At 43.0% G+C, this 13,657-nt stretch overlaps 2 protein-coding genes across 3 annotated transcripts in view; one reads left to right on the top strand and one right to left on the bottom strand.

The window, feature by feature from the left end:
* CHRM5 (cholinergic receptor muscarinic 5) overlaps positions 1 to 13,657 on the bottom strand; it is a 49,440-nt gene that overhangs the window by 30,204 nt on the left and 5,579 nt on the right. The window lies entirely within an intron of this gene.
* Positions 1 to 13,657, top strand: part of AVEN (apoptosis and caspase activation inhibitor) — a 90,940-nt gene that overhangs the window by 23,103 nt on the left and 54,180 nt on the right. The gene's annotated exons all lie outside the window — the stretch shown is intronic.

Here is a 13,657-nt window from a genome sequence, read left to right on the forward strand (position 1 = left end):
CCTGCTTTTGCTGACAATGAATTTCTTGCTGAGCTTGGTCACTGGATTGCTTTTCAGAGAACAAAAAAGGTTACTAGTAATGGCTAAAATCAGCAAAGCAGTCCATGATCTGCTGACTGTTGTTTGCTTTGACAGAAATGTGTAACCGCACTGTAGAGATGTGTGGGTGAAACAAGCATAACACTCCTTCAAATGAAAGATCAGTTGGTTTCCCTTCTTTAAAAGAGGCAAGAGCAAGAGGAGGTAGAGGGACAGACTCTGCTAGATCCTTTCGTTTCTAGCTTTCATACTACTACATGAGTACACAAATCAGTTATCTAAGGTTCTTTGAGAAACTCTTGAGGTGCCATCGTGTTGGAACACCAGCAGTAAAAAGATTCAAACAGTGCATTCTGAGGAGGGGTTTGAGTAACTGAAGCTTTCAAGTCCAAATAAATGGATGTTGAGCAGTTCTGAAATCTCTCAAGTCTAAAGAAATGGATTTTTCAGCTACAGCTTTGGAGTGAGATGTTAGAAATTATCTAGAGTATAGAAACAAGGACCAGAATTTAATGTTGCCTGAATTAAGACATTTCCAGATGCTGGGTTGTTCTACTGTATTTTTATCAGTAGTAGAGGAAAGTGGTGCATTTTTTCTGGGGGAGAAGGGGGGCAGTTTGCAGATATCTTCAAAGCCTGGGAAGTCTTTAAGGTATTTTATTTTGTGTTTCTTGGTAGCTTCTGAAGAAACTTTTTTTTTTTTTTTTGCCTATGCTTCCAGCTTGTCCCTGCCTTAAACCAGTCTCCAGTGCAGCACTGATGCTGTCTTTTCAATCAAGTATTTAGGCCTGACTAGTCCCAAACTGTCTCTGACTGCAATTTGTCTCTCTGCTGTCAGACTTTACCTGCCTACTAATTCTTCCTGCTCTCCCTCGATTTTTCTTCCTGTCTGTTTCCAGTTCCTGGTAGTGAGTCTTTTCTCAGTCTTTTGTTGCGAGCCAGTTCCCTTCCACTTGAATTCACTAAAACACATCTCTCTCGGATATATTCTGGCCCTTGCTCATTTCACTTCCGAGTTGTCCTGACTGGAATTGATCATTTGACTTCAATTTTCCCCACCCACTACCACGTTTTAAGTTCTGCTTAATTCCTTTCCTTGCCTAGTCAATCCCAGTTTGTTCTCTGAAGCTTCTAGTTCTGGTTTCCAGTACAAGCTGTTTTTTCCCACATGCTCTGTTGAGACACTAAATCCTACTTAGCTGCTCAACATGAAGTGACAGAGCACTGTTTGCAGTTGTGGCAGGGATAACATCATAAATGAAGCCGCAGAAATATGCAAGGCAACACTTTTTGTTGTACCTAATGCCTACTAAAGGCAGACTTTTCTTCCAGTGAAAATCTGGCCCCTTGTTTGTCATCAGAGGTTAGAGCAAACTGAATTGCACATTAAGATTCCATACAGTCACTGAGGATGGACTGTTTGGTATTGGTTGTTAAGGCTCAGCAGACCTTGCCAAGAGATGCATACAAACTAATTTCTAGGAGCTTGTAGCTTGGTTCAGTCAGCTCAGATTGTTAATGATGTCAGCAGAGCATACCTCATGTCAAAACCTTGCCCAGTCTGATTTGGGGCAGGAGTGTACTTGCAGTTTTGCAAAAGAAGAGCTTACAAGGGTGGCTTTTCCCAGGTGCTGTTGTGGGAAACTGTTCCAGCCATTCTGTGACATTGTTTAAAAGGCGGCGGGTGAGGAAACACTACCTGATGGTGAGGACAAGGCGAAGAAGCACTACCTGGGGCAGGCAATTGACATGGAAAATTTCAGACTGACCAGTTTAAAAATCAGCTGAAAATAGTCTTCAGTAAGAACTGACAGGTGGCTTTGAGAAAAGCTGAGGTCAGTAGCCTGACACTGCGTTTTTGTTAGGGCTTCTTACCTTTGCGTGTAAAGCAGAGTAATAGCTTCAGTGTTTAAGTCTGTTTATTTCCTTTTTTAACATTTCATAATTCATTTTTTTTTTACTTAGCCTGGAATATAGCTAAGGAAACTTTTCTGTCTAGCTTTTGATGTCTAGCCCACGTAAACTACAAGTGTACTGCAAAGCCTTCAGGGAACGTGTCTGGAATCAATTGAATAAAATGCTCTTGGAGCGTAAAGAGCAAGAGAAGTGGAAGTGATAGGATAACTTCACTTGGCTAGAAGAATCTTGCCATTTTTGGAGAGCTGTTCTCATTCTGTGGCTGCCAAGGGTTAAGTCTTCCAAAATAGATTTAACTCCTTCATTAGGTTTTTGGCTGTGAATAGATGATTTGAGTTTAAAATTACGCATTCCCAATCTCGTTACAGAGCCGATCAAAATGCGTTTGGGGGCCTGATCACTTTCCTCTCACTGTGGTGGGCATTGCCAGTAGAGTCAAGCCTCAATAACTGTGCTGGGTTGAGAGATGTGATGATTATCAACATTATCCAGTACCTGAAGTGGGCTACAATAAAGCTGCAGAGATACTGTTTGCAAAGGTCTGCAGGGACAAGATGAAGGCAATGGTTTGAAATGAGAGTAAAGCAGATTGAGACTGGCTGCGAGGGACAAGTTCTGTACCATTTGAGTGCTGGAACACTGCAACAGGTTGCCCAGGGAGGTAGTTGAGGCCTCATCCCTGGAGATATTCAAGGCCAGGCTCCACAAGGTCCTGAGCAACCTGGTCTAGTGGAGAATGTCCCTGCTGCCTGCAGGGGCGTTGGACTGGATGAGCTTTGGAGGTCCCTTCCAACCCAACCCATTCTAGGTTTCTGTGGGAAAAAAAAAAAAATGGGGGGCATGATTTTTTTTTCCCCCATTTGTATTTTTTGTCTGTCACGGAATAATTCTAATGGACTCGAAGGGTAAGAAAGAAAATCTCTGTGCAGTTCAAACCAAGCTGGCAGAATGGTTTTACTGTTGTAAGAATCCATGGGATTTTTGTAGGCACCAGCACTTGAATGAAATAGGAAATGTGCAAGAAAAATCAGAAGTGCAGTAACTGAATTGCAGTAGTAATGAGCAGTGAGCACAGCAGTTGTGAGGCAGCAGTTACCTTCCTCTCCCTAAACCCTGCTGGTTTGGGTTTTTAGCCCCTTGCTTTTTTGCCCTTCTCTTGCTGTTTTTTTTTTTTTTCTTTTCCTTTTTATGGCCAATATATATACACCTCAGAATTAGCAGCACACCGAAAGCCACTGGCTGGCTTGGAATAGCTGAACAGATCAACTTGTGGAGCAAGTCCTGTGTTAAAAATAGTCTTTTCCTTCAGCTTTTTCTACCTTAACTCTGTACTGAGAGAGGCTTAGAAAAGAAATAGTAGCGTGAGGAGCAAATGAGTTTTCTTATTTTTGATGCTAATTCTGCTCAAATAAGAAGAATGGAAATAGCAGGGCAGGGTTGAGATACTGAAACAGAATTATCTGAGTTGTAAAATTCTAGGGAATAACTGAAAATCAGTTTTCATTACAGAACTGCCTAAGTCATTGTTGGATTACTAAATACATCTCAGGGATCCCACTTCCTAATGCTGATTGCCAGCTTCTGCTGCTTTTCATTTTGCATGTCTGTTTTATGAGCTTATTTATGTCCATGTTTCCACAGAACCCTGTTTCTTCCTCTCTGTACCCCTGAGGTATCTGGACTACTCAATAGTTGTTATTTATCACTTCTGGAAGCATTTGTACCCTCTGGGGAAAAAAAAGAGTATTTTAAAAATACTTCCTTTTTTCGTAACTGTGTGTAGAACAGAGGTGTTTGCAGTCAGTGCAGAAGTTGAGCAGGTGCAGGCTCCGTGTTCTTGCTGTTGAGCAGGTGACATGAGTTCTGTGTGGGACATCCAGGTATTAGTTACTTCCTAGTGCTGAGAGACAGCTTTAACATGCCAATACCAGGTTACTGGCCTAGAAAGGGAATCCCTCTGCTGCAGCTATGGTAAGAGGTCCCTGGAGTATTCCTAGTACATGTGTCCCAACTCAAACAACGAAGGGCATGTACTCTGTTTGCATCTTTCCTCAGATTCTCTTTGTTTGTCTTTTGCTCTCTCATTCTGTAAAGGTTCTCAGCGCTTCCCTTCCCTACTCTCTTCTATCCCCTTTCCAGAACATCAGAACGTTTCTTCTTTCTCTGATGGTTGTGTTTCCTATTTCCTGTTTGTGGAGGCTCTTTATCCAAGTGGTCTCATTTCCTCTTGCAAAGCTTTCAGTTGTGACAGTTCTGTCCTGGGCATTCTGCAGTGTTGGACTTGTTGGTAGACCTGACAGACACTGCTGCCTTACATACCTGTAGGCATCTGAAATCAGCAAAAATCAGCTTCTGCCTCTCCCCTTCCTAGCCAAAGTAACTTTCCCAAACAAACAGGGCAAAAAACAAACCTTCCACAGTAAAGACTTGCAGCAAAATCAGAGGACTTGGCATCAGTAGAAGCTGTTCTCCATCTGCTCAGTGCTTCCTCATGAACTGTTTCTAACATTACAGAAATTCATCTTTTCTGTTCGAATTGGACAAGCTGTCCCCCTTTTGCCGTCTGAACTAAAAATAGGAATTGCCAGATTTGAAGTTTTAATTAAAGTTTCTTGATAAATGTATGTCCCTGTTATAGGTAACCTGTGCTCCTTCTATGTGCTGTCATATCCTAAGTTGGATCTAGAAAGGAACCAAACCTGCCTGCTGCAGTGTAATGTGGCTGTGCAGGGCAACATTTCTTATTTCCATCTTAACCTTCTCATGTCAGAGCTATGTGGCCATGGCAGCACTGATAAACTAATGGCTAATAGTAGACAAAAGCTCTTGAAGGCTTCAGAGTCTCAGTGAGATTTGTGTGCTGTGTGGTGGAAAATCACACAGACTAAAGGGGTTCATTTTTATTCCCATCAAAATCACTATGGGAAGCTTTCTTCCATTCTTATTTTTTTATACCTGGATTGAATTAATTCTTTTGTCAACTTCTAGACTTCTGGATTTAAAATGTTTTCTGACCCACATCCTTTTCTGATCTTGGCCCTTCACCTGTATATTGATGGTGTGCCTGCTAAACTCTGTTTGATAGAATCATGGAATGGTTTGGGTTGGAAGGGACCTCCAAAGGTCATCCAGTCCAACCCTCTCTGCTGTTGCAGTCAGCAAGGTCATCTTCAACTACATCAGGTTACCCAGAGCCTTATGAAGCCTGAACTTGAACACTTTCAGGCATGGGGCCCCAAGTACCTCCCTGGGCAGCCTGTTACAGGGTTCTACCACCCTTATGCTAAAGAACTTGTTCCTAACATTTGATGTAAAAATACTGTAGTTTGAAACCATTGCCCTCATCCTGTCCCTGCAGGCCTTTGCAAACAGTTTTAGTTTTGGTTATGAAATCACAGATCAGTAAGTTTAACTCTGGAACAACTTGTCCTTATTCCTCACATGCTGTTGTTTGCTGAATTTGTAGGCTTGAGAGCTCCACAACAGCGAACCTCTCCCAGTTCACCGTTTCTCTTGCTCAGTCATTCCCTTTGTTTTTATAATGCTCCTAAACCCAACTGTACCAGACTAGACCTTCTGTTGATCAGTGTGGTTTCTGCCACAGCATCATCTAGGAGATAGTTCCTTGGCCAGTGGATTGGACTGGATGATCTTTCGAGGTCCCTTCCAACCCCTAGTGTTATGTGGTTCTGTGATCTCTGACTTTTCTGCCGTGTGATCTCCTAACCAAAAGTGAATTACTGAGTGTTGTAGTCAGTACAGTTTGTATTCCAGTCTTTATTTTCAAAGTTCAGTATGTCACTGCCACCACGTACCTGGTCTCTTTCTCCTTTCTTTACTTCTTTTGACTTATTTTCTGCCTTATCTCCTTCCTTCAAATTTCCCTTTATGTACTTTGTGATTTTCCTTCTTGCTGTGTATTACTTTTGACAGATTTTAATATTTTCTTTCAAACTCCTTTTTACATTTCTTGTTCTGAACCACTTAAGCTGTGTTAGGCTGTAAGCTTTTTAGAGCAGGGATTTCCTTTTGCTTGCCCAAAGTATTGGTTCTTTTCCAGTAGCGACAGTAGTGGATGCTACTCCTATGGTAATAGTAAAAGATGTTAATTGATTGGGAGGAGCTGTGTTTGTTCTAATTGTGGCACTTTTGTTCTTGCAGCAGCCTACATTAGAGGAAGAAATGAAAAATGGAATTTTTATCAAATTCTACAAAGCCAGATTTTTTTTGTTTAGGGTAAGGGTAAGACATGAGATGCAGCAGATTGGTTTAGTTGGAGAAGTCAGACTTCATTTACTCTTCTGTTTCTTATAAGGGTAAATTTATTCCTAATAACTGTTTACGAACAAAGAAATTGTGAAAGGAAGGCTTCTTTGTTCATTGATGGATGCTCCAGAGCAGCGGAACAAGCAGTGTGTGTGTGGGCTACCGTCAGAGACAGACAGACAGACCCATTCTGCCAGCAAAGTTCTCAGGAATGTCTGCGGGAAGCAGTGCTGTGAGCTTTGAGTAAAAGGAAGGCTGTGGACTATGCAGTGCTCTGGAGGATACAGTCTATTTCTTATATCACTGCAGGTGCAGCTTCTCTTCTTATCCCACTTCCGTTCCTGAAGTTCCTCCTCATGTTTGCTTCTGGTGGCTTGGGCTATCCTAGTCATCCTCTTCCCCTTTCAATGCTGACTGAGTCATGCCTATTTGTTTTGTTCTTTCCCTGATTTCAGTCTGTTGCTCGAGTTCCCAGCTCCTCCATTCAACTTATGCTCTAAGCTTTCTCTTGGTTCTTCCCCTGCCCCACGTTTTTTTACCTGGCAAAATCACAGGGTGACTCCATCTGATTTGTGTTCTCTTGCCTATTGTTCACTCTCAGATCTCCTGGCAGTGGCCTATTTGGCATTTCTGACTGTTGTATGGGAGGATGGCTCTTCCCAGCACTTTAAAGACTTCTTGGGTGGGCAGTTGGTGTTTGTTTGGGTTTTGTTGATTGTTTATTTTCTTTCTCAGAGAACTTTACTTTTTGTGGAGATTTGAGTAATTTTCTGGAAGCATGCCAGAGGCAAGCTGAGCCCTGCCAAAGTCTTTGTTTCAAAGCAGAAGTTATGTTTCCTGCTCGTTCCACTTTCAAGAGAGGTCTCCTCTCCTATTGCCTGTTCTTGCAAACTGTAGTCTCTGCATGTGTAGAAGTGTGAACTAGAAGCTCTTTGAGTAAAAAGCATGCTTGAGGGAAGAAGGACAGAGCAGGGTGTGAGTGCGGAGGAATTATGTTTTCCTGGCTTGTGACTCATCTTCAACCTTTCTTGGAATGTGAATCAGATGACCTTCCTCTGCTGGTAATACACTCATCAGCTGGGTTTATGCAGCGTGCTGTTGCTGAATCTGATACGGATCATTTGGATTGTGAGACTGATCATACTCTATTTCTTTCTAAGCTGCTGCCTGCAAACAGCCTGTTCTAATGTGGTGTATTCTTGGCTATGCGCCTGTGATTCAGCAGGCAGAAAATGTATCAGTGAGAAGCACGGATCATCCAGCTACAAAATCTAAGGGGACAAGATGCAAGAGCTAAGCCCAGATGGAAGGACTTTAATAATGTGGTACCATTCTACTGATTTGGGTGTCAGAATTCTTTTGTGTCATAAAGGCAGGGATTTATAGCAAAGACATTTACATTTCAGTCACTTGGTTAACTTTCTGCTGGGAAAATGTGGTCTGAATGGTGATATTGCAAAGGTGAGGATTTTAAATGGACGGTTCTGTGATGATAGGAGGTAAACTGGGTTAGATTTCTCAGAGTAAATAAGGTGCTAGAGGTGCAGGAGTAATTGACTGAGAGAGAAAGTCCAGACAACTTGCACTGTTTCAGTAAAAGATACTCTGTTTGCAGTCTTCATCATCACCTTTCTGATGCCCAAGGAGGTGCACCCAAGTGGCTATAAGCAAAAGCAGCTATTCTGCCCTGGCTTCTTTAGTGAGGGAATCTTGTTAGAGTTTTTACTCTGGATGTACTTTCTGTTGCTGAAGTTATTAGGAGACAGAGTTCAGCATGACAGATGACAAATGGTGATTGGCTTTTATACCACAAGGTTTGCTTTGGGCTAGCCCTGTTCTTGACCAAAATCCTTAGACACAGTCATAAGAGTGACACTAGCAAGGCAGGAGTTATGCTGAAGAGGCAAGTGGCCTTCCAAGTCAAAGAACAGTCCAAAAAGATGCTTTGAATTTTTTGTGTAGCTATATTTGTTAATGCAAGTCGCTGCTCTATCTGACTGACTGGATGACAGACTTGTTCTGAAAGCCACTAACTGCATCTTGCTTGACTCTCTTGATATCTGCAGAGGGCTTTGTCATGGCATGTCTGTGGGCCGGAGGAGGGGGTGTGGGTAAGTGAACAGACTGGGAATGTAGGCTGCTTAGCCAGTATCAGGGCAGTCTGACAACATCAGTGCTGTCTTCTGTTCATTACCCAGGCTTTCCATGTAGTACTACACTTTACTTTGAGGGAAGCTCATGAACCAACCTAGGAAAGTAACCTTAAAACACAAATAGAACCTCTTAGGCCCTTCAGCATTGTCAACTATTACAGGTCACTGCTCCTCACTTCAGAGACTTCTGACTTGATCTGTGTCCTGGAAAATCCACAGACTCTGCTCCATGTCACTTCCTATTGCGTGCGGGGAGCAAGTTGTAGGGGCTGGTGAATTATCCCAGAAGCCTTTCTTAAGGCTTGGAGTATTCACACTCTCCTCATTGCTCACTCTCAAATCGGTCTTGGCCATGGTTAATTTTTGTACACATTCCTTTTAACCACTTTCCTTCCAAATCATGCTTTTCCTCGTTAGAAAAACGTCTTCACTGCAGCTTTCAGGTGCTCTTTACAGGGCTCAGTTCACAGTATCACAGTATCATTAGGGTTGGAAGAGACCTCACAGATCATCAAGTCCAACCCTTTACCACAGAGCTCAAGGCTAGACCATGGCACCAAGTGCCACGTCCAACCTTGCCTTGAAGTGCCCCAGAGATGGCGACTCCACCACCTCCTCGGGCAACCCATTCCAGTGTCCTAGTTATCCCTAGGACAAAACCTGCCGAGGAGTTGTTTCTAGCTCTTTGTTAGTGGCTCTGTCTGGTCTGTGTTGGCAAGGAACATGGTGCAACTGGCACAACATTGAGCATGGAAGATGTTTGCATGCTCCCATGCTCACCGTGCTCCCATGTCACCTGTACTTCAGATGGGGGGTGAATATAAGCAGTGACTTCTGTATAGGTGGAGAAATTGACTTACACCCCAAGTAACAAAAGATTTTCATTTGTCCCCAGATGGGCTGGCTAGCACTGCTTTGTTCCAGCTGCAAAAAATGGGCTTGTGTTGGCTTCCCCTGCTCCCTCACATTCCATACCAAAGAAAAGCCAATCTGTAGTTGCTACCAGTCACACTGGTAAGCTGGCCTCGCTTGATGACATTTTACATCTCTAATTAATTGTATGTGTTATTTTTAATTTCCTTAGTCAACATCTCAGTCCCTGCTAAAACCTGAATTCTCAGGAAGCAGCTATAATTTCTTTTGGATTGTCATTTCCTTTTGTACATTCTTAGAAGGAACCTAGTGATGTAGTGGTCCTGGAGATGTTGGGTAGAGGGTTGGACTTGAGGAGCTCAAAGTCTTTTCCAATTTTAATAATTCTGTGGGTGTCTGTGTTTTGTTTCTTGTACATCTCTGCTTCTCTTGCTTTGGTTTTGATGTGTTGTTTGCTATGCGCATCTGAGGAGTTCTTATCAATAACAGGGTAAGGAATTTGAAGTTGCTTTGTATTTTGCTTGTGCTCTTGATAATAAATTCATCTCATCCCCTCTTAGCTGAAGAAATTCCTTTGAAAGACATGGTTGTGATACTGGTTTGGCCCATCGCCAGACATGGGCCTGGCTTTCTGACTTGGCTGCAGGAATAGTGCAAAGGAGTTGGCAGGAACATGAAATGGAACATAAGTGAACCAGGGGAATATTGAGGTTGATATTGGTAGTAGTAAGGGAAGAAGCAAGTGCTCCTTTTTCAGTGGTAGCATGCATGTCTGTTGGATTAAAGTGGATTAAATCCAGGTGCCTGCTGCTGCTGTATCTTAATTTGCAGTTAGAATATTGACAGCAAGTACATCTTGTAATGCAAACAAAAGGCTGCAGTCTCTTGCTTGAAGCGTTTTATTCTATAACTCCATATGGGTCTCCGACCCTTTCTTTACCCTTTTTCTGTTGGTCATTTCATAATGCCTTATTAAGTTTCTGCTTTGATTTTTATATATCCTCTTTCTACTCCCCAAATGACTTTTTTTTTTTTGCCCTGAGTTGTATTTGTATATGAGAAGAGAGGAGGAGGGAGAGAAAGGAGAGGCAGAAATCTCTGGTAAGAACAATCTAGTCACTTAGAGGAAAATTGCCTGAAGTGTGAGATGACTGAATTAACTTGTAGCAATGTAATCTTAAACCACCGCTCTGTAGCCTACAAGCACACTTGAACCTGTCAAAGAAAACCGATCTTTACAAATCTGTGTAAAGTATCATTTAAGCAGAGACAACGGGTTTTGAAGTCTCTGAGGTGTCTGATTTGGTTAAATTATCTTTGTGTTAAAAACCCCCAACCACCAACAAAACAGCAGCAACAACCCCCTAGTAATTGTTTTCGTGCCTGTACTTCAGAATAGTTTATCTGAATCAACTCATCTGAATGCTTTGCCTTTGGCTGTTCGTTTAGGAATAGTAGAGTCCTAGAACAGTTCTTGGGGGCTGTCTTTTTGCAAACCTTTCTACTTAAAGTTTTTTAACACACTACCATTTTTTACTGCTGCAGTGCTTATAGAAAACTGAGGAGGTGAACAGTGGAACCCTTTTGGGAAGCAAACTTGAGGTATGAATTAGACCTCTGTTTACAACCTTGCTTGGTAAAGGGAAAGAGGATTTGTGGTCTAAATTTTAGCATGAATAAAAGCAACCTGGTGGACACTTTATTTTCAAAATGAATTTTCAAAATTGCAAATGCTTTGCAGTGGTGACAGATGCCACAGACAATGTTTTTTTCTGTGCGTGTAGACTAAAATAATCTGAGCTGCATTCCTCAGATCTGTCAATCTTCCAGACTGATTGCAGATTGTAATAATTTCATTCAGCAAAGGCTGGTGAAATAAATTTGTTTTGTTACAAAAATATCTCCCTGAGCAAGCTACACTATATGAGAAAAAGCTGCTGTAAGGCACTTTTGAAAAGGGAGGCACTGAACACCTACACTGGGAATGTAGTTTTGGATGACTGGAATTCAATCATGAAAAGAAAGCGCAGAAGGTTAGGGAGAATATAAGCTGGACATTGTGTGTTTTGGTGACAGTGGCAGTGCACACCTATCATAGCAGTCAAAACAATGGGATCTCCACATCATGGCATTGGGCATGGATGTTGTATCTCAGTTACTTTAGGAATAGGTAGAAGAATTCTTGAACAGTTTGTTCAAAAGACTATGTATGAGCCTTTAGGAAACTCAGCCTTGTGTTCTGTATCTGAGTTTTGACAGCTTGGCACTGATAAACATTAGGAGCAGTTCCATTTCCTCCTCTTTTTGTAACACTTAAAAATTATAGAATGTTAAGTATATAGTGATATAACCACAGAATGATAGCAATTGGAAGGGACCTCTGGAGATATCTAGTCCAACGTAGTCCCAACCTCAGGTTCACTTAGAGCAAGTTGCACAGGACAGCATCCTGGCAGGTTTTGAATGACTGCAGACAAGGAGACTCCACCTGTTCCAGTGCTCCACCTCCCTCAGAGTAAAGAAGTTCCTCTTGATGTTTAGATGGAACTTCCTGCGTTCAAGTTTGTGCCCATTACTACTTGTCCTGTTGCTGGGCACCACTGAAAAAAGCCTGGCCCCATCCTCTTGCCACCCACCCTTTAAGTTCTTATAAGCATTGATCCCTTTCAAGCTTCTCCAAACTAAGGAGCTCCAGGTCCCTCAGCCTTCCTTCCTAAGACAGCTGTTCTAAGTCTCCTAATCGTCTCTGTAGCCCTTTGCTGTACCCACTCAAGCAATTCTCTCTCCTTGAACTAGGGAGCCCAGAACTGGACACAATATTCCAGATGTGGTCTTATCAGATCAGAGTAGAGGGGAAGAAGAGCATCCCCTCAACCTGCTGACTGCATTGTTCTTGATATACTCCAGGATTTCCTTGGCCTCTTTGGCCATTGCTGGCTCATGGACATCATTTTGTCCACCAGGACTCTCAGGTCTTTTTCCCTAGAGCTGCTTTCCAGCATGTCAGCCCCCAACTTGTACTGATCCTTGGGGCTATTCCTCCTTGGGGCCAGCACCCTATACATTTGCTCTTGTTGAACTCCACAAGGTTGCTCTCTGCCCAACCCTGCAGCCTGTCCAGGTCATGCTGGATGACAGCACAGCCTGACTGGGTGTCAGCCACCTCTCCCATGTTATCAGCAAACTGGTTGAGGGTCCACTCTGTCCCTTCACCCTCCAATGTGTGTATAAAAATACGGTATTTTAGTAGTTAGCTGACAGAGTGTTTGCCATCATTTGGATTTAGACACTATAGGTAAAATGCTAACAACAAACATTTTTGGATTGCAGTTCCTTCACGCTTTAACTTGCAAAACATGTAAAGTAGCAAACATCAGAAAAAAAATACGTTTCGGGGCTGGGGCAAATTTGAGGAAGTGAAACTTGCTGCTGTTTCTCTCCCTGACTCAAATCCCTTACAGACTTGAAGAACAGCAAACTGAGTTCTCTAGTTGTAAAGCCTCCACACAGCATAGCCGTGGAAACTCATAGAAACTGTTTGTTCTTGGGTCAACTTTTCTGCATCATATAAGCAGCCTTAACCAAGACTATGAACTAGTTTAACTGGGGCCCAGCTCCTACTACAGCCAGGGTCAGAATCTGCTGTCAGCCTTGATTTAAACCATTTCAGTGACAGAAAATTCCCCTGAGCTCTTGAAATGTTGTTCCACTGGACACTTGGATTGATCTGATGTGCATCTTGATTCTTCTCTAATTCCGTATAGCTGAGAACTGCAGAGAGCTGCAGAAACCCACACAAATGGCATTAAACTCGGTTCAGATGAAGTGGTGTGTGTGGGAAAACAGTCTCTTAGCCCATTTAAAGACTTCTCAGGTGATTGTTGCTAATGACTAGTTGAAAGCAAACAAACCCTAGAAGTTAGAATAAGAGCAGAGAACAAATCAGAAGATAAGATCACAGAGTCACTTCACAACCAGTGACACAGGCACGTGAGATTACTGTTTGTGATCCCATCCTAGAGGCTCCACAAGGAAGCAGTAGCACTGAAAAGACAGGACAGAAGCTCCCCTTGAGCCAGTAGTGTGCTGGTGCAGTCCAGAAGGAAAATCTTGTCCTCAGCTGCAGCCAGAGGAGTGTTGGCAGCAGGGCAAGAGAAGCCCCCTGACTCTGCTCTGCTGAGACCTCACCTTAAATCCTGCCTCCAGTTCTGCTGTCCCCAGCAGAAGGACACAGAGCTGCTGGAGAGAGTCCAGAGGAGGCCATAAAGCTGATCCAAGGGCTGGAGCACCTCTGCTGTGAGGACAGGCTGAGGGAGCTGGGGGGGTGCAGCCTGGAGAAGAGAAGGCTCCAGCGGAACCTTACAGCTGCCTGCCAAGTAGCTGAAGGAATCCTGCAGGAAGGCTGCAGG

The sequence above is a fragment of the Pogoniulus pusillus genome, chromosome 1 (assembly GCF_015220805.1).
Source record: "Pogoniulus pusillus isolate bPogPus1 chromosome 1, bPogPus1.pri, whole genome shotgun sequence".
NCBI classification, from domain to species: domain Eukaryota; kingdom Metazoa; phylum Chordata; class Aves; order Piciformes; family Lybiidae; genus Pogoniulus; species Pogoniulus pusillus.